Raw genomic sequence first — 18,589 nt, 5'->3', positions numbered from 1 at the left:
CTTTTTTTTTTTTTTTTTTTTTTTCCCTGTAATGTTGTATTTTCACCTTCCTATAATCTTTTCTATATTTGTAGAAAAATAATCCTCTTGGAGGCTATATTCAACTTCATTTATTATGCAGTTGGTTATTAGTGTGGAGACTATACAGTGTCTGACTTTCAGGCCAGGTTTAGTGTGGGGTGCTACTGCTCTTTCACTAACAATAAAATATCTTCAGGAAGTTTCATGACGTGGAAGAAACAAGAAAGAGCTGGTCTAAGATTCTGTCAGTTTTGGTACTGTTTGAATTGGATACTTATAGCAAAAAAAAGAGTATAGACTGAGCCTCAGTGTGGAGCATGAGATAACTTGGTCTGCCATATTGGTATATGGGAAGTTGAGATAGCACCTGACAGAGATGAAAGTTTATGGAAGTGCGGCTGTAAAATGTAATTTACATGGGAAATGTTACAGGGGCAGACTAGATTTAATCCTGAAAAAGGACATCAACTGGAGAGTAACTGTTCTGCATAGAAAAACCTCAGATTTCTTTTCCATCAATATTGTCTGCATAGCCACAAGCAGGATCAAACATTGCACAGGTGATTTAAAATGGTTAAAGTGAAAAGTTGTGAATGCAAGCCCAATGCCCATGATTAAGAAGTTTTTTGCTGATGATGTGTCTGGTATTTAATGTTACTGAAGTTTGGAGCACCTAAGCCAGCTAGGCTTTTCCTCGTAGAAGTCACATTGTGACTGTTTGGATGTCTTTCCATTCCCTGACCAGGTATAGCATGGAGAGTGGGAGGATGGAACTCTGTAATACTTCAGGAGTAGTTCCACAATCAGTTTTGTTTTGTTCTTCAGATCTGAAAGTATGAATTCTTTGTAATACCTCAAAATCCTGAAAGTCACAGTTTTTGGGGGGAAGGGTGAAAAGCAAAAACCCATTTGGTCCTCTTTTTTTTTTTTTTTTTTTTTTTTTTTCCTTTTAAAATGCTTTCAGTTTTTAGTCTGTCCTTCATATACTGACAACTTTTAAAATGTTTTTATACCGTTAGTATTTCTAACTCTTTTTTCCTTAGCAGGCTGTGCTGATTCTGCCTTTACCTCACCGGGTTAATTATTGCTATTCAAAGTGAAACTGATTGTCATTTCTATGACAGACGATCTCTGCTATCAGTCAGTTTCCAACAGGTTTGTTTTCCTGCCTTACTTAAGCTCAGCTCCTCTTTTATATATTTTGTAATTCCTACAGTCTCTTTTTACCAAATCTCTAAATATCTCTGATCCTCACCAGTCTTCAAAGTCTTTTAAAATGCTGATATGTGATTTTGCTATGGAACTTGTATTTCTTTAGCCCTAAGAGTTTGTAGCAGCACTGTTGGTAACAGTACTGAATCTTCCCTCTCCAAGTATATTTCATATTCAGCCTTTTTTTCCCAATTGACTATTTTTCTTTAAGGCTTCAAAACAAACTTGAATACTTCTCATTTGGTTTGGAAGATTTTAGTGTATCGCACACATTGTGATTTCAGTTCTGCAGTTGTTTGCAGTAATGTGTGGTGGTTTCACACTGATAGACAGCTGAGCTTCGCCATACTGCTCTCTCACTCTCTTTCCTCAAAAAGGGAAGAAAGTACAAATGGAAAAGGCTCGTGGGTTGAGATAAGGACAAGGAGATCACTCACCAATTACCATCATGGGCAAAACAGACTCAGGGTAAGGCAGATTATTGTAATTCATTGCCTACTGATAATAGACTACAGAAGTGAGACTTAAAAGCAAACTAAACCCACCTTTCCCTGCCCACTCTCTCTGCAGTCTTCCAGATACCAAAATATTGCCACATAAAATCAGTACCAGTATCTCTCTAAAACAATATATATTTTATTTAAATAGGTGTAATTTAACTGAAATTGAAAAAGAATGTGAGAAATGTGTTCGCGTTTGTATATTGTCAGTAATGACTAAACAAACATGTTTGTTTATGTACCAGGTGTAAGGTTTGTAGTATGGATGCAAAACATGTTTTAACTGGTGTGACTCTAAGTACCAGAGCATCTGTTCAATCTGTTGGATGTTTATGGGAGACCTTCAGTTGTATATTTACTACTTTTATGTAGGGCATACTCTAATAGAGATGCTTGAGCCCTGCAACAGTGTTTCAATCCACTACTATTGATAAATTGGGGAAGGAAGCAAGGGATCTGTAACAGTGGGGCATACTGAGCAAGAATGGGGACTGCTTGGATTCTGGTCTTTCAGCCTTCCTTCTGCTGCACCAGTGCCACTTGTTGACAAGTCTTCTTTTAAAGGTGGCATTGATACAGTGTTTACTACAAGGAGATTCATTCTACCTTATCATGTGTTCTGGTTGCACCTGTGAGCTGCACTGCCTGTGCTGTGCTGGCCTATCAGAGAATAAAGCCAAGTCTCATACTATCAGAGATAATAAGCAGCTGGCTTTCTGTGCTGGAAGCAGTAAACACATTGCCTGTTATGTGAAAATCATTTTTTTTAATAAAAAAAAAAAAAAAGGTAAAGGTGCCACAGGTAAGAAATGTGAAGATCAAAAGTCTCATATTAACAGAGATGTGAAGGAGGTATTTTATTGCCTTCTCAACTTCTTAAAAGAAAACACAAGTTTGGTTGCTGCTTCTGCAGTGTCTATTTATAAGGAAAAATAGTGCCCTCTCCCAGCCTAATTCAGGTCTAGGAAGCTGGTTTACATAAAGTCTGCTAGTTGTCCCCTGGAGAGACAGAGGTTCCTTCAGACAGCATTTCCTACCACTGTAGGGTTCTGTGCTCTCTTCCGAAAAGTCTCCTTCTTTCCCTCCACTGTCTGGTTAGAAACTTCTTTTGTTCAAGTCATGTTCTGGAGATCAAGGTGGGAGCTTCACTGGAGGCACCTTTGGTTGGAAGTCATTGCAAACCGATGATCCTAGCACATGCTGATGAATATTTGTGAATATTCTGGGTGCTGTGAATATTCTTGAAAAGAGCTGGGAGAGAGTTTTCTTATTACTGTTTACAGTTATAAAACAGGATTTTTCCATAGGAATTTATAGGAATTCTTCCTGGTTATTTTTGGAAAACAACAAGAAACGATGTGCAGAAGCAAACCACTGTGCTCCAGAGCCAGGCAATGGAAATCCCACTTCTAGTATTGTTGCCATATCTTGAATCCAAGATTTTTTGGAAGTGTGAACGTTACTTGAATGTTATATCAATTAATAAAGGATGCTGCACCTGTCTGTAGATACTCTGCTGAGCCATATCCAGATGGCATTAAACACCGACATTGCTTTTTATTTTTTTTTTTTGCTGGAAAAATAACTGTCATGGTGAAATTTGCTAGGTTTTGATTACAATTAAACCTTTCTATTTTCAGCTCAAATGAACATTTTTATTCAGTTCTCAATATTTTCCAAATAGGCAGCAAATCTGAGCCCAAAATATTGTGGCTTATGTAGTTAGAACTCTCATCTTCATGTGCCACGTATTGCTTTCACCATACAAGGACCCCTAACAGTGCAGAGTAATCTGCAACTGCCTGAATAAATTGTGATTCTAGCATCTGGCTTTTAAGTATTGTTTTCAACTTCAGTAATAATTTAAGTTGCTGTCATTCTTTTCAAATACTGATAAACCATTAGTGTCTATGAACTTTTGTCATCTAATTATGGTAAAAGGAGGTTTAATTCAACTATTTCTATTCACATATGTTAAATGCATGCAAAAATTAAAGTGAACACCAGAAATCCGGGGGTGGCAGGGGGGAGCTTTAGAAAGCTGGCAGTTTATTTACTGTTTTCTACCTATATAGTATCTTGTTCTGCGGTCCACCATAATCCTCCATATCCAACTGCTTTCCAGGCCGTGGTGCCCTCAGGTGCCTCCCCCTCACATCGTTCTTTTTTCTCTTCAGTGTAGTGCTCAGATTACGTTTATTTCTTTTACCTAACTGCTCTCTGTATTGTGTAGGTAGCATCTTAGTGCTTGTACTGTTTCACATCTGTTGCATAATGAGAGAATTGAACTCATTTCGCACCATGTTTTGTGTGCAGCTTTTTCTCAGTGCTTTGTGTGCCTCTTCTGTTAAGTCTCAATTTCTTCCTCCATAATGACTATATTGAGGATTTGCTAAGAGTGCAGTGACAATGCACGTGAAAGAGCTCTCAGTATCTGACTGATGACACTTCAGCAGCTAATTGCTCATAGAATTTTACTTCATGAAATGGTTTATACACCTGTTTCACTCAGTACGTTACTTTGGAGATTTACATAGTGAGTGAAGCTTTGCCAAAATGTGTGAGATATATTCTAAAAAGGAAAAAAAAAACAAACAAACAAAAAAACAACACAGAAGTATAATTGAGATTTGTAAGGGATTCGCTCTCAGTGCTTCATTTTTCTCTCACCTGTAGAGTTTGAGCAGTAGACATTACTGACAGAAAGTGTATATGAAATTTCTGAAGTTTTTCCAATATTTTACTTCATTTGCCATTCGGAAAGATAGTTTTTGTTTCACAGCAAGTGACAGATGAAGCGACTTATTTAAAAAAAAAAAAAAAGATCATGGGATTATTGTGAAAACTTGTGAAATTGTGAAATGTATTCACTTCCATTTTTGAAAGGCTCCTAAGGATCAAGTCGGTGAGTTATTTTATAAGAGAAAAATGGAGGGGATACGTCAAAAAGCAATTCAACAAATCTTCAGGAAGCATACACCTGTGAGACACTCTTTCTGATAATCTTAAATTGATCTCATAAAACTTCATCTTTCCTTGGGTGTGGAAGGAGTAAACCAAGCAGTAACCAGATGTGTTTGAATATGACTTTGTTTAGCTCAGTGGATACTCCATTTGATCCACATACAACACAATATGCTTACTTCAGGAATACAGACATTTTGGAGCAGCGGCACTTGGCATAGTTCCATTTTTTACTTCATTGGCATTATGGCACTTAAATTTTGGTTCCGGTTTTGCTACTCTTTCCACTCTCAGTTTTGTTGCTGGTTGCCACTAGAGATACCAGTGGTGGAAATGAGAAAACACTGAGTTTTTGGGTGTAGTGAGAGAAATGCAATGGACTTATTTTGCTGTTGTAATCTTCTTACTGTTCTTACTCAAGATTTTTGCTGTATCAGGGCTAAGATACACGTGTTCTACTGTGTTTATAAAGAGGCCTAGATGTGCAGCTAGGTATTCTGCTGAATTGTCAGCATGGACAATTTGACATCTGATGCCACTGTCTGACATGTGGTTCATAGAATCATAGAATTTCTTGGGTTGGAAAGGATCTTGTGCCCCTACCACCAACCTCCATATCTAATTCTAGACCAGGCTGCCCAGGGCCCCATCCAACCAGGCCTTGAACATCTCCAGGGACAGGGCATCCACAACCTCTTTGGACAGCCTGTTCCAGCACCTCACCACTCTCTTGGTAAAGAACTTCCCCCTGATGTCCAATCTTCCCTCCCTCAACTTAAAACCATTTCCCCTTGTCCTGCATTGGCAGTCAGTGTTATTAGATGCTTTTAAATCAATGATTGTGAATTCTTTTATGTGGCTCAGTGTGCTTGAAAATATGGCCCCAATATGAGGGCACATCTCAAAGACCTTACAGTCTGCAGCATCACATATGTGATGCAATTCAGGTTAACATGGAGAGTGTGGTAGAGAAAATGCGGTAGTAAACAGGGAAATCACAAATATGCTTAGACATGCAGGGATGATAGGGAAGAGGCAGACGATAATATGTGGTACCCAGCCTCATCAGAGTTGTGCATTTCTTTTTAGTTTTGATGCCTTTTATAGCATACCTGGAGTGATAACCCCAAGAATAAAACATAGAAGATACTAATAGCACCTAAAAGCATTTGTAATTGTAGTTCACCTGCTTGGTATCTTTAGTGGTTTATAGAACTTCAGTTTTGATACCTGAACTAATGATACAACACAGTATCTAAACAAATATTGCATGAAACAAACAGTGAAACAGAATGGTTTTCCAGTTAGCAGCTCTTCCATCTATTGATTTCTTTATAGAATCATCATGTAACCTCCAGAAATTCATTTGACTTCTCCACAAGCATTCTTTTAGCTCTTTTCATACTAGTTCCATCTTCCACAGCAGTTTTCAGACCTTCTAGCCCTAGCTCTCCAGGGTGAGGAGGGACAGTAGGCCCTTCAAAAAAAGTAACTTGAACTGACGGAGGCAATGCAACAGACAACAGTAGAGGCAAGTAGTAGCTTGAAACTTGTAATACTCTCAAGAATGTGAATTGCTTTGAAAATTTGAAGGAATTCATTCTGGCCCAAAAACTATGAAGGAGAAAAACTGCAGTGTAGGAAGTGTCCAATAAACTCTGAAGTAGCCCAATCCTACAGGAGTTCTGCTGTGCCATATGTTGAAGTTACTATTTTGTAATGGTCTGAAAGAAATGTCTTCATGCCTCTGTATTTAGTGAAGGTTGTATGAGACTTGGAGCACAGCAAAGATGTTAAGTGAGCTGAAATAGTATTTTTGTGCCTCTACCCTCCCACTCTCCTTCCCCTTCTTCCTCTCTCCTTTTCTGTCTCTCCACTGCCTGGCCTGATTTTTTGTTCCAAAAGTGCAGAAGGACCGTATTGGAATATCAGAAATCTTTTTGATTTTTCTGTCTTGTTTGCTGAGGACCATCAAATTCTTCAGTATCTCAGTAATTTCTGTAGTAGAAAGCCTAATGTCTTTCCAGTGAACACAGTGAGTGAGCTCTAGTGACTCCCATTTTTATGTACTTTGATTTTATTGATGGCTCATCAACTAGGCAAATAGATGTTTTCTGTCTTGAGAAATTGTTTTTTTCACAGATGAAAGTTCAAAAGTCCTCCTGTGTTGTCATCTTTGAGTTTGTGTTTCACCGTCTGTTGAGGACTCAGAGAAATTAAGAAGTGAAATAGGTTTAGTAATGTAATTTAATCATTCTTTTTGTTTTCCCTTTTGTGTATGGAATGAGGCATGGTAGCAACCAGTACTGGATCTTTGTGTAAAGAGTTGGACTTGATGATCTCTAGAGGTCCCTGTATTTCTGAGATTCCATGAGACTCCTGTTAGTAGCTGCTGTTTTATGTCCTCATTGTAATTTGTGTTGCTTCCTACTTTCTCACACTAATATGCAGCGTGATTTCCCTGAGGTTGTGATGTCCTCAGAGTCTAGAATTGGAAGGCTTTTCTTGTGCCAATAACTATATTATTTTTACTACCATAATTGTGATGTCATATTTTTTATTTGCAGTTCCTTATAAAAAATTGTTTGAAATGATAACTGGCTTTAACTTGCATAAGTTCTTCCCTTTCTTGATGGCTAGAAGGCCTTTTGCAGTCTGCCATGAATCAGTGAGGGAGGCAGAAGTACGTCCCAGAACTTCACACTGGTTTCACTTAATTCAAGAACAGGCATAGTTGAATGTACAATGTAATCTAACAAAAAGGCTTTTACAAATGTTCTTGTCCTTCAAAGTAAGTTTAATTGAATATTAAATCCCTTTCAGATATGGATTTGGGAAATTCTGATGTGATTGCCAGTTTTTCACATAAGAGCATTGGTTGTCTAGTAGCTTGTCCTCTGGTATTTTTATCAGGAGCGCACATTTTATGTGAGTGTGGTTTAAACTTACTCTTAATGTCTTTGAGAACATATAGATGAAACTAAGCAAATTTTGTTCAAGAGATATGCCCAGCATAGCCTGAGCTTGTTGCACAGTAAGTGTCCCTGCTTTTTTGAGAAGCTCCTTTGTTTTCTGGAGTTAGAAATGAATATCACACATTACTTTTTAAATGTTCTTACCAATCCCATTATTCTTTCTGTGCATTTTACAAATAGGATGTGATGTTTTGAGTATGCTTCAGGCTTCAGTAGTTTGTATAATGTTCTATTTTCTGCAGCAAAAGCATGTCAAGGTGATCTCTGTGGGTGGTTAATATTTTCCGGAGTTTGTTCCTCAACCATGAAAATATGCAAAGCTGGAGAGCTTGGTGGTATGTCATACATTTAGATATAAAATATATATATAATTCAATTTTATCTTCATTAAAGATAACAGAAAAAGTCACAAGTGTAGCAATAAATACTGTTTGTTTGTGGGTCAATGCATCATTCGTCACTTCTGATGTGTGTTTGTGCTTGTACTAGTGAGCAATTCTTGCCATAGCTTTACAGAGTAATTTTATGACAGTATAGTGTAGAAGTGTCATATAAATAGTGCTGAAATGCAATATTTTAGAACAGGATGTTCAAAATCATAATAGATCATAGACGTGGAAATCTATCAGAATTATTTTATGTTTGCATTTTAGCAAAAATACTCTTGATATGTTTGAAAGTCTTCAGGAGTTCTTTTGTTTATTTTCAAATACAAGCAATTGTAAAAACAATTGTGTGAAGCAAAAACAATGTATGTATATAAAATAAATGTATAAACATTGTAGAAAAGTATTTGAATAAAGAAGAGTTTTTAAAAAACTGATAATTGGAGAACCAAAAGGGGTAAAAGATGAACTTAATCAATGAAAGCTTTCTCTTTTCTTACAGTAGTAAAAAGAAAACAAAAAAGATAGTTCAAATCCCCGGTACATCTATATACATAAAACGGATTTGATTTATTAAATATATATGTATGAAAAAAAGCTAACAAGCATTTCATTAAACTTTTTTTTTTTTTTTTCCCTAGGACTGAGCAAACATAAGGAAATTAACTGTTACTGAAGTATAATAGTATGCCTGCATGCTGATTGCATGCTGATAGCATGTTGAATAATTGCTCTTGCTGTTATTCTCATTTTGGTTCCTTTAGCATCTGTCTCTGGGAAACTGTATTTCTGCTGTTTGTGCAGCATATAGGAGAAGTGAGTCTTCAGTTGTAAGTGGGAATGCTGAATGTTTTTGAAGTGTGACTTACTAAAGTTATCCTCTCAGGTACAGTAAAAGATCCACAGTGTGTGCAGCAGAGATCTTTTCATATCTCTTACCATTCCTGGCAATTTGATTTACCTCAGTAAAAGGCTGGGAAAGCCACATGGAGCACTTCTGAGATCTGGCACTTTATTCTCAATGAGACATTTTCTCTTGGAGCTCAGGCAATTTGTAGAAGTTATGAATTACTTTGGTGCGTGTCTCTGGGCATCATAAGGCATATCATACTGACGTTCTCCAGCAAGAGACGAAGTAAAGCAAGCTCTAGAAAGAGTTAGTTGATCTACAGAAGAGCTGCAAATACATAAAAATCAGAGATATGTGCTTTCTGATGGTTAACATCTCTGAAAACGTGGGCTTTTTAAGGATGCAGTTTTCAGGATCAGAAATATGGAACTAAGGACCACACCCAGCATCAAACCTTGTTACCATTACTCTCCATTCAACCTCTTCCCTTTTTGAGACTGCAGAACAACTACATCTTGTACCTTTGAAGAGGTTTGCAATCAGCATTATTATTGTGGATGGAAAGGGAAATTTACTGTGAGCCTACCCAACAGCATTATAGATACCAGCACTACGCAGAGTTGGGCGCAAAGCCTGCAGTTCTACATTGGTAGTCCCAGAATGACAGCAGTGGTTCTGGTTTCTTACACATGTTCACGTGCCTCAGATGCTTCCTATCCTGCTGTTACTCTTGGGTCTGCAATAGATTATTTTTAGAAAACAAAAGCAAAGTTTTTCTTTGGTTAGATAACATTCCTAACCATCAAATCTTGACTGACTTCTTGGAGTTTGTGTGCTCATGTCTTCACAAACTGTTATCTGTTGTAGCTGATACTGGTAGCTTTGTCATTTTTGTGAGAAGGCCAGGGGCATCTATTACAGGAGTCTAGTCCTTTGTCTGATGATGGATTCCTTCTACTCCCTGTCATCTCATATGTGTGTATTGTAGCCAAAGGTTTCGTTGAAGACCCTTCCCAGGTTCATGTTTAAAAAGTTATCTTCAAGTTTCTTTTTTTTTCCTGGAAGCTCAGTTTGGGAGATCGAAGCTCTTGATCCATTTGCTACTACAAAGCTCTAGTCTTCTGCCAACAAAAAATAGATTCTTTCAGATCATCTTTCCAAAGGATTTCACCTGAGGAAATTTTGGAATTTTCACCATTTTAGCTACAAATGAAACTGTGGTAGTGCACTTTGGCTTCATGCACTGACTGGCCAAACAGCACGAATCACCTGTTGCTTTGTGATTCTCTTCACATATAACAGCACGGAGGTGCATGAGCAGCACTGCATTTATACTTGTATTGGAATTAACATTTGATACCAACTAAAATCCCTCTATTTTACACTTCAATGATTGAAAAAGAAGAAATAAAATTAACCATAGAATTTTTGGTCAGAGCTTATTGACTTCAGCAATGAAAGAGATTAAAAATATATTGCAAATATTCTTTTTTTTTTTTTTTTTTTTTTTTTGCTGTGTTTCAGTGAATGCAGTTTTAGTGCCTAGCACATGATGTAATAAAGTTTAATTTATCACCGCAATTCATTTGTTTTCTTTGTGGTCAATGTAGACATCGAACTTATTAAAATATATTTTATGTGAATTAGTTGGGCTAAAGTTTAAGTAGATTATATATATATATAATATGTCATCAGGAAAATGACTGATAGGTTCATGATAAAAATAAGTGGATAAGGTACAAAAAAAAGGAAGGGTAAGTATGGAGTTTTTTGGGTAACCTTCAGATAAGCTTTCAGATGTAAGAATTTTGCTGAGCAGATTTGAATGCTGCTGTAACAGCTCACTATTGAAGCCCTTTAAAAATAATGTGAAATCTGCTGAAATTAGTATAGACTTTTTATACCGATACAATGGGCTTCATTCTGTATCCTGCAAATCTGAGATCTCCCTTGAAGGCTGGCATATATGGACCTGGGAGACCGGCATCCTTCTCAAGGGAAGGCTGGAGGCCAGCTGCTGTCTGCAGCTTTCTGGGTCACCCTGCTTGCAGAATTATGGAGAGAAGGGACGTTTAGTGCTCCTTGCAATGCAACATTTTTTTTCTTCTTTGAATGGCTGTCTTGAATCATTAGAAAGGCTCCTACAGAGTTTTTTGAATCCACAAATAAAGCAATTTCAGATGCACTCAGGTGAGCTTTAAAATTGTTCAGCAGAAATCAGAGGGAATTTCATTACTGAAGGTTAGTTGAGTTAGGTCAGTCCTGAGCTAGCCTGGGAATCTCTTCCACCTGGTAGTATTTGAGAAAGCACTGCTTATACTAAAACATTCAGTGGTACCATCACATGAAATTAAATTTATTTTTCTATTTCATTGGAAAGCTTCAATTGCTTTAAATCAAGGACATTTAAAATTTCCTACAGGCGGTATAGAACTACTGCAGCACAAGACCTTCCAGTGACTGCTGGCAGGCAGTTGTCCAAAGGTCCTTTTACAATACAGTGCAGGGCAGCAGGGTCATATTTAAATAAATGTTTCATGACATCAAAAAGCCATGCCTTTAATCTCTTTTACTTTACCTTTGACACCAGCATATTGATGATCGTCTGTACCTCACATTGTAACATTTTCTCTGATTATTCTTTCATTACTTCAATTATTTTCTTCCTCTCCATCCATCTGCCTTCCCATCTTTAATCCTATCTCCTGCTTATATTACTTGATTCTTCAGCTGCTTGTGCTTTTCCTGTTGTCACTGCATAAGGCTCCTGATAAGGGCAGGTGGAAAAGCTGCTGTGAGTAGCATCTGAAGTGCATCTGCTGTGGTGTGACAGACCAGCTGCATGCTTCAAATAACAACTGAGTTGATCTCATTTATTTACTGTACTGGAATTGCATTTGTCCTTCTGCTTGCATGACCATATGAGTATGCAGAGCTATACCAAAGCTGTAAGAGCCTGCAGCCCAGGATGCTCCGGTAAAGCACTCTCTTCCAGTACTTACCTGTGCTTTCCTTCCTTTCTCCTCCTGCTGGGTACACACCTTGGCTTCCGCAGCATACTCTGTGTCCTCTTCTGCCTTTTGCTCTTTATTTTTGTTGCCATTTATCCTGTTTTATATCTTGATTTTTTCCAATTTATTACAGGAAATTTATGAAACTTGTAATCAAAAGTGATGCATTTTTCTGGGCTTTTGGCTGAGAGGAGTAACAAAAGCTTAAATGAAGATAGCTCCTTTTAAGTCTACTGATGTTATCCTGCCAAGAGAGTTGCAGACTCTTTCCTATATATATTGACATGCACATATTCTTTGTCATAGCATCTACCAAGTTCTGTAGTGTGAACTTTAAGTGTACTGGTCTGTAGTTCACTGGATCTCCTCCAGATTTTTTTAAATTCATTTCATATCCACCACCTTCTGCTTGACCAAGGCAAGCAGAAACAAACATTTTTCAGCTGTTGTTAGTTCAGCTATTTCATATTCATGTTCCCTTATTGCTCTTGATGGGACACGCCAATGAAATGATTTGTTAGATCTCAGTTTGTCATCTTGCTCTATTGGCACTTCAGTTTAAGATAGGACTTCTTGTAGATCTCTGCAAGGAAGGAGTTTGGCCTGGTAACTTCTCAAGTCTCCTCTACAGCAGATGAAAAAACAACAATCTTTTGTTGATCTTTCCTCTTCCAGCAGTGGACATGGGCTCCCAGGGGGCTGTGTATGGCCAGCTCCTCAGTGGGCCTGATCCTGGCCCCCAGCCCTGGCGTGTCTCTATGGAGGTGACTGTTCCCTGGGCTGTGCCTGCCCTTGCTGCCCCTGTCCTGCCCTGCTCCCTGGCTGTGGATGACCAGGTCCTGCCCTGCTAGTCCCATGCACAGCCCTCCTGGACCACTGCCCATGGGGAAATGCCAGCACTTATATCTCTCTGTTGTGTTATTTTGCCTTTACATCTAAGCCTGCCAGATGCTACCATCCTTTCCCTTGCTTGGACACAACTTAAGGTTTTTTTTCTTAGAAGGATACAATTTTATTTTTTTATTTTTTTTCTAATAACCTCCTTTATCCTGCTTGTTCAAGTCAGCTCTTTTCTCTTGATTTCCTCAGTCTTTTTTGATAGCTTGCATGCATTTCTTCTGACCTTGCACAAGGTGTCTTCAGTCACTCTCTGTGCCTTCTGTAAAGATGTGAATCTTTTCGTTGTCCATTTTTTCTTCTTTGTAACGAGCTCAGTCATTTTTATTCAGCAACCCTTTTTGAAATAGAAGTACTTTTTTTCTTTCTTTCTTTGTCATCTCTTCAAAGATGTGCGTTCTAATCTACATTGAAGGAGTTACTGTCTGTGGCTGGAAATTTACTTTGTGTCATAGCCTGATGTGAGGTTTACTCTTATTAGATTAAAAATATCTAACGGTCCTAATTTTAGTCCTCCATACTGGTAGGGAGGTGTTTCAATATTACAAAAGTGCTTAGATTCTTAGGTATGTTTAGGAATTGGTTCAGAACACGGGTTATATTCATATACTTTGCTTTTCTCAATGTCATCTCCCTTGGCTATAGTTGAAGGAATATGTGTTGGTTGTTTAATGTGAATGAAATGTCAAATTCCAGACAGATGTGATATCAGGAGTTGTTCTCTTATTTTCATGCAAAAGGTGCACCTTCTTATGAACTGTCACAGTAACCTGAATCACAGAATCAGAGAATGGTTTAAGTTGGAAGGAGCCTCTACCTCGGTTTAATATGAGAGGTATAAGAAAATCCAACAAGTGGCAGTTGTTCTTTGAGCTGTCTTATATGTTTTCAGAAGAAAGACAGACATGCCTGAAGATAAAGTAAGGCATAGTATCTGTGCATGTTGGATAAATAGTTCAGAAATCTCCATGAATATGATATTGGCTTGTGCATACTTATAAGATTAGTGTCAACATGGGTTATCTATCATGTTAGTACAAGTCAAGCAAGTTAGATCTGCCTGAGGGGTGGTTTAGTGTGTATACCCAGCTATTCAGTCTGTGCTCCTGTGGAGGTTTGGGAAGACAAGGCTGGGGAGGGATGATTTTTCCTTTGCACAAGGCTTCTTGTGCTGTATTTGTACTGTCGCCATTTTCTCCGTTGTAAGATAAGTACAGGTAATTGATAAGTAAAGGTAATCAGCATTCTATTAGTCTTCAGGGTAAGTAAGATCTAAATGGAAGAAACATCTGAGCCTACGTTCAAGCCCCCCTCCTTAAATGAACTTTTCTATATGACCTGTATATTGACTACGGAGTGAACAGGACATTTCAGAAGTACGTGATGTATTCAGTTCATGTAATCATTTCTTTTTTTCCGTCATTGGGAAATTCTCAAAGCACTAAATACTAAATTTTTAATGGTTTTCTGTAAATTGCATTATTTTTTCTTGATCTACTTCTTTTCACAATTGCATATTGTCATTATTAATTGAGTACAGATGCTTTGATAAGAAAACTCTGCTTTGTGAAAATTCAGGATTAATATTTGTGGTGTGGAATATAATGTGACATTCTGTAAGTACATAGCACAGCTTTTGTTAAAAAATAAATAAATGGGGAAGATATAGTTTCAGGAGATTGGCAGATCGAGAAACATTCAGAAATTAATTATTTTCTCTGTATCAGGTAAAAACACGATTGCTTGCTCCCTCCACCACAGCACTTCTGTTTGAACACACTGATAAGAAAATCCAGCCTTCATTTGTCTAAATATTAATGTAGAGTGGCATGTAAAAATTGACTAATGAGATCAGAGTAGTATGAAGGTCTTTTCATAGGCTCATTTAATTTTGGAATGATTATAAAACATAACTACTAATTTATTTCACATGTTCTTGTTAATTATAATGGCATCCAATAGTGCTCATCCAGTTATGAGCTTCTGAGTATGTCTCAGTCATGGGAAACATCCAACACAATCGTTAGGCTCAGGAAAAGAAAAGGAGCACTACTTTTTCTCTATTGGCAGTGCTGCAATCTGTAAGCCAACTCCAAAAGTCACACCTCCTTTTTATTTCCATAGAAGCTACAACAGATACCAAGAGCACAAAAATACTATTTGATAGATCAAATTCTCAGGTACAAAATACTATTTTTAAGCATAGTCACCACCACTAGTTGTGCATTTTTCCAGCAATGAACAAGGAAATGCATGCTGCGCTTGTAGAAATTGGCACCATTGATGGTGACCCACTGTCACCACTGCTGAAGAAAGGCAATGCCCACTGCCTCACTGTGGTCACGTCCAGTGTTTGCTCTTCAGAAATGTTCAGCATACATCAGTAAATGTGAATGAGTGCCATTTTTTTCCACATGGAGCAATTAGATGGCACATCTTTGCTTCATGTGTACTCCATGTCAGATGCCATTCTGTCAGACTGCCCCTCTGCTGCCATGTGTCGCACAGCAACAACATGTAATGGAATATTGGTGGGAAGGCTCAGCTTCTACTGCCATACCACCAACATCTGCCTCTAATGTTGTGAACTAATGTAATAAATCAGGAGGCATTACTTCTGGAGCAGCCTTAGTACGTAACGCTCATTAAAAATGCTTTTCTTGTACTGAAGTAGTTTAAATTTATTGTAGTCAGACTATGCGTCTTCAGTTATAACTCCAGCATTTTTTTTCCATATTTTGAGAATCGATACAGATGTGTTAATGACCTATTTTGAACCAAAATTCAGGATATCCAGTTGATGTGATGCAATGTAAGTCGTGCTTTGAAGTCCTGTTATCTTATATGCTATTAAAATAACGATCACTGTCTCTATTGAGTAATTATTGTTTTGCTGAAATTAGCTGTGTTTGACCCCAACTGGTTGTATTATTTCAAAACAGTAAGCATACCTAACTGTATCTTTTTCATGTGACCCTAAATCATGTTCTAAAATACGTCTGAGTGCTTTGGTGAGTTGACATCTTTTATACAAATATTCACTTAAAGTAGTAATGAATAATTGGATCCACTTTTACTGGATTAAAAAAATGCACGTGGGTAGGTCTGACTGAAATAGAGACCCCCCCCCCCCCGAGTGGCTGCTATCTGTCAAGCAATAGAATTTCGTTGTACTTCGGTGGAGTTAGTTACATCTTTTAAAAGTACTGAAGGGCACTGACAAGGCAGGATAACGACTGTAAACTTGTAATCTCACATCAAAATGTTGTCATAGACACAGCATTCAAACAATAATAGTTAATGATCTAAACATGATCTAAATGTGAGATGAGCTATAAGGTGAATACTGCAGTGGAATGAGAAAGTTAAAGGAAAGTGTTTACAGCGAGTGGGTATGTACTTGTTTAAGTACATTTCAAAGGACTGTCTCAACATAGGGGTGAATTTGGGTTTCACTTTGATTTTTTTTGAGATACATTTTGTTGATTTCTGGCAGAACTGTGACAATTCATGTAAATCCTGTTAGTTGGGTTCCTAATGAATAATGCTTTTCATGTAAAATGTTGTTTGCAGCATGGTATGTGACAGAATTCTACCCTAAATGCATAACACTGTCAGTATTGAAAACGAGTATATCACCTGTTTGTTTCCCTGAGCCCAGCTCCCATCTACCTACCCCTTTCCCTTTTTCCCTTCCCATTTCTCAGGGGCTGAGGGGGCCCACAGGTGTACTGCCCCCCTGTGATGGACACAGACTGATCTAGATAACACCGTGACACCTGTAAAACTTTTGTGCCAGGTGGAGCATCATAACTATTGCACATTTTATCATCTTGAGAAGGGTTTGATTGGAATTCCTCTAAATCTGCATTTCTACTGAGCATCTACATCTCAAATATATTCAGTTGTTTATCCATACACTTTTCATTTTTCAGTCTTTACAGAAGTTTGTGGTCTTGCTTGTTTGATTCAAGATTTAGGGACTTGAATGAGAAGCTGAAGGCAGGTGACATGTAGACAGAAATGAAAACAAATCAGTGTTTGTAACAGGAGAAATAAATGTCTTAAGAGGCAGCTGCCTTTCTCAGGTAGACCACATGGAAATGTATTGTACATGAGATGGAGGTCAAAGTGATGCATTTCTGAAGGGGAATATCTTCACCGGTAAAAAGAAAGTTACTAGGTGAGGCCTGCCATGTGTCTGATGCACACATCTATTGCCTGTGAATGTACTTTATTGACATTTGAAAGATTTTAGAATGCAAATTCAAAAAGAGCAAAGATAAAATAATAGTATATTAGAATAGCGAGAGTCCTTGTTTTCATATTAAAGCCTATTTGTAAGAGATGAATTGGAATAAAATATTGTCTTCAGTAATTTCTTGTAAGAAGGCTGTATCTCACCAAAATAGGTCATTTTTTTATGTATATTTTCATGTATCTTTGCTATCATTTGTTGTCTTTTTTTTTTTTTTCCTTTTTTTTTTTTTTTTTTTTTTTTTTTGTGGGCCAAAGCAGATTGTGACTTTTGATAGGATCCAAACTAAGAAAACTGAGGAATACAGGAGAAAAACAAAGATTCAGGCATTCAAGGCCCACACAGTAATACCTGCCAATATGTATTATTGAGGAAATGACTGCAATCTGTATTTCTGTCTGTTCCTTAAGTGCAGAAGAAACTGGAAAGATTTTGATGCCTAACTGCATGATCAGTGTCTTAATGGGAAACAGGAGAAGCAAGGTGGACGCTTCTCTCGATTACCTGGACATTGCCGTTTTGGATCTAGGATAACCGCGTGTCAATCAAACAGTTTCATTGACACATATTTTACTTTCCAAAAGTTTTCCAGGAACGCTGCCTGTCTTCACCTCCTCATATTTGCCTTAGAATCCCTACCTGTTTTTAACATTTTCTTCTTTTCTTTCTTTGCATTAAGAGAGCGTATGACTTTGTCCTCATTTCCCAGTGCTGTCCTACTGTGCAGGGGTTTCACGTAGTGTTTATTCCTCCAGCCTATCGTTCTCTGCTCTTCCTTCTTCACTTGCTCTACTACAGAGGCTGCCAGGTAGCTTTCAGTTTTCTAGGAACTTCGACCTTCCCAGCAGGTTTTGTTATACTCTACAAACAAAGGAAGAAGTTAGAACTGGAACTCTTTTAAATGTCCAAACATTTTGTAACAAAGTGTGTATTAATAATACCAGTTGGAACACAGATTTTTTTATTTTTTATTTTTTTAACTGTGGGAAAGCAGTCTTCCCTTTATAAAATTCTGCATTCGTTTTGCTTTTCAGTCTGCTTCTGTCTGACCTTGTCAGCAAGGGAAAATTGCCAAGAGGCACCAGTAAGAGGCTACTCCAGAAGTAGCAGAGTTTCGGGCATTGAGGCTATATCCATATTAGTAAATTAAGCAGTGATTGGATGTATTTCCAGGTTCCTGCCACATTTTTGGTCTTTGCAAACTAACGTTATTCCAGAAATTTTCCAGACATTTGACTGTTTCCGTTAGACAGTTTGCATGCTAGCCCTGTATTTCGAATGGTATGTGAGTATAATGGCATAGATCTAGGCTGATCTGTGCCAGCTGATTTCAGCAAATAGAAATGTGCTCAAGTGTTGTTTAATTGGGTAGCGTAGATGCAATGTCAGGAAACTTTCTACAGACCTGTAAGGTCTTTTTTAATTCTGCCTTGCCCATCTCTCCCCCTTCAGTGTGGTCTTGTAATCTCAAGTGTCCAGCCTGTTCCTGTCCTTCCATTCGCTCTAAAATACATA

At 37.8% G+C, this 18,589-nt stretch overlaps 1 protein-coding gene across 11 annotated transcripts in view; it reads left to right on the top strand.

Annotated features, from left to right (window-relative positions):
• The window catches only part of FOXP2 (forkhead box P2), a 404,928-nt gene that overhangs the window by 100,876 nt on the left and 285,463 nt on the right, over nucleotides 1-18,589 (top strand). The window lies entirely within an intron of this gene.

Source organism: Excalfactoria chinensis, chromosome 1, assembly GCF_039878825.1.
Source record: "Excalfactoria chinensis isolate bCotChi1 chromosome 1, bCotChi1.hap2, whole genome shotgun sequence".
Lineage (NCBI taxonomy): Eukaryota > Metazoa > Chordata > Aves > Galliformes > Phasianidae > Excalfactoria > Excalfactoria chinensis.
This window is presented reverse-complemented; position numbering and strand designations above follow the sequence as displayed.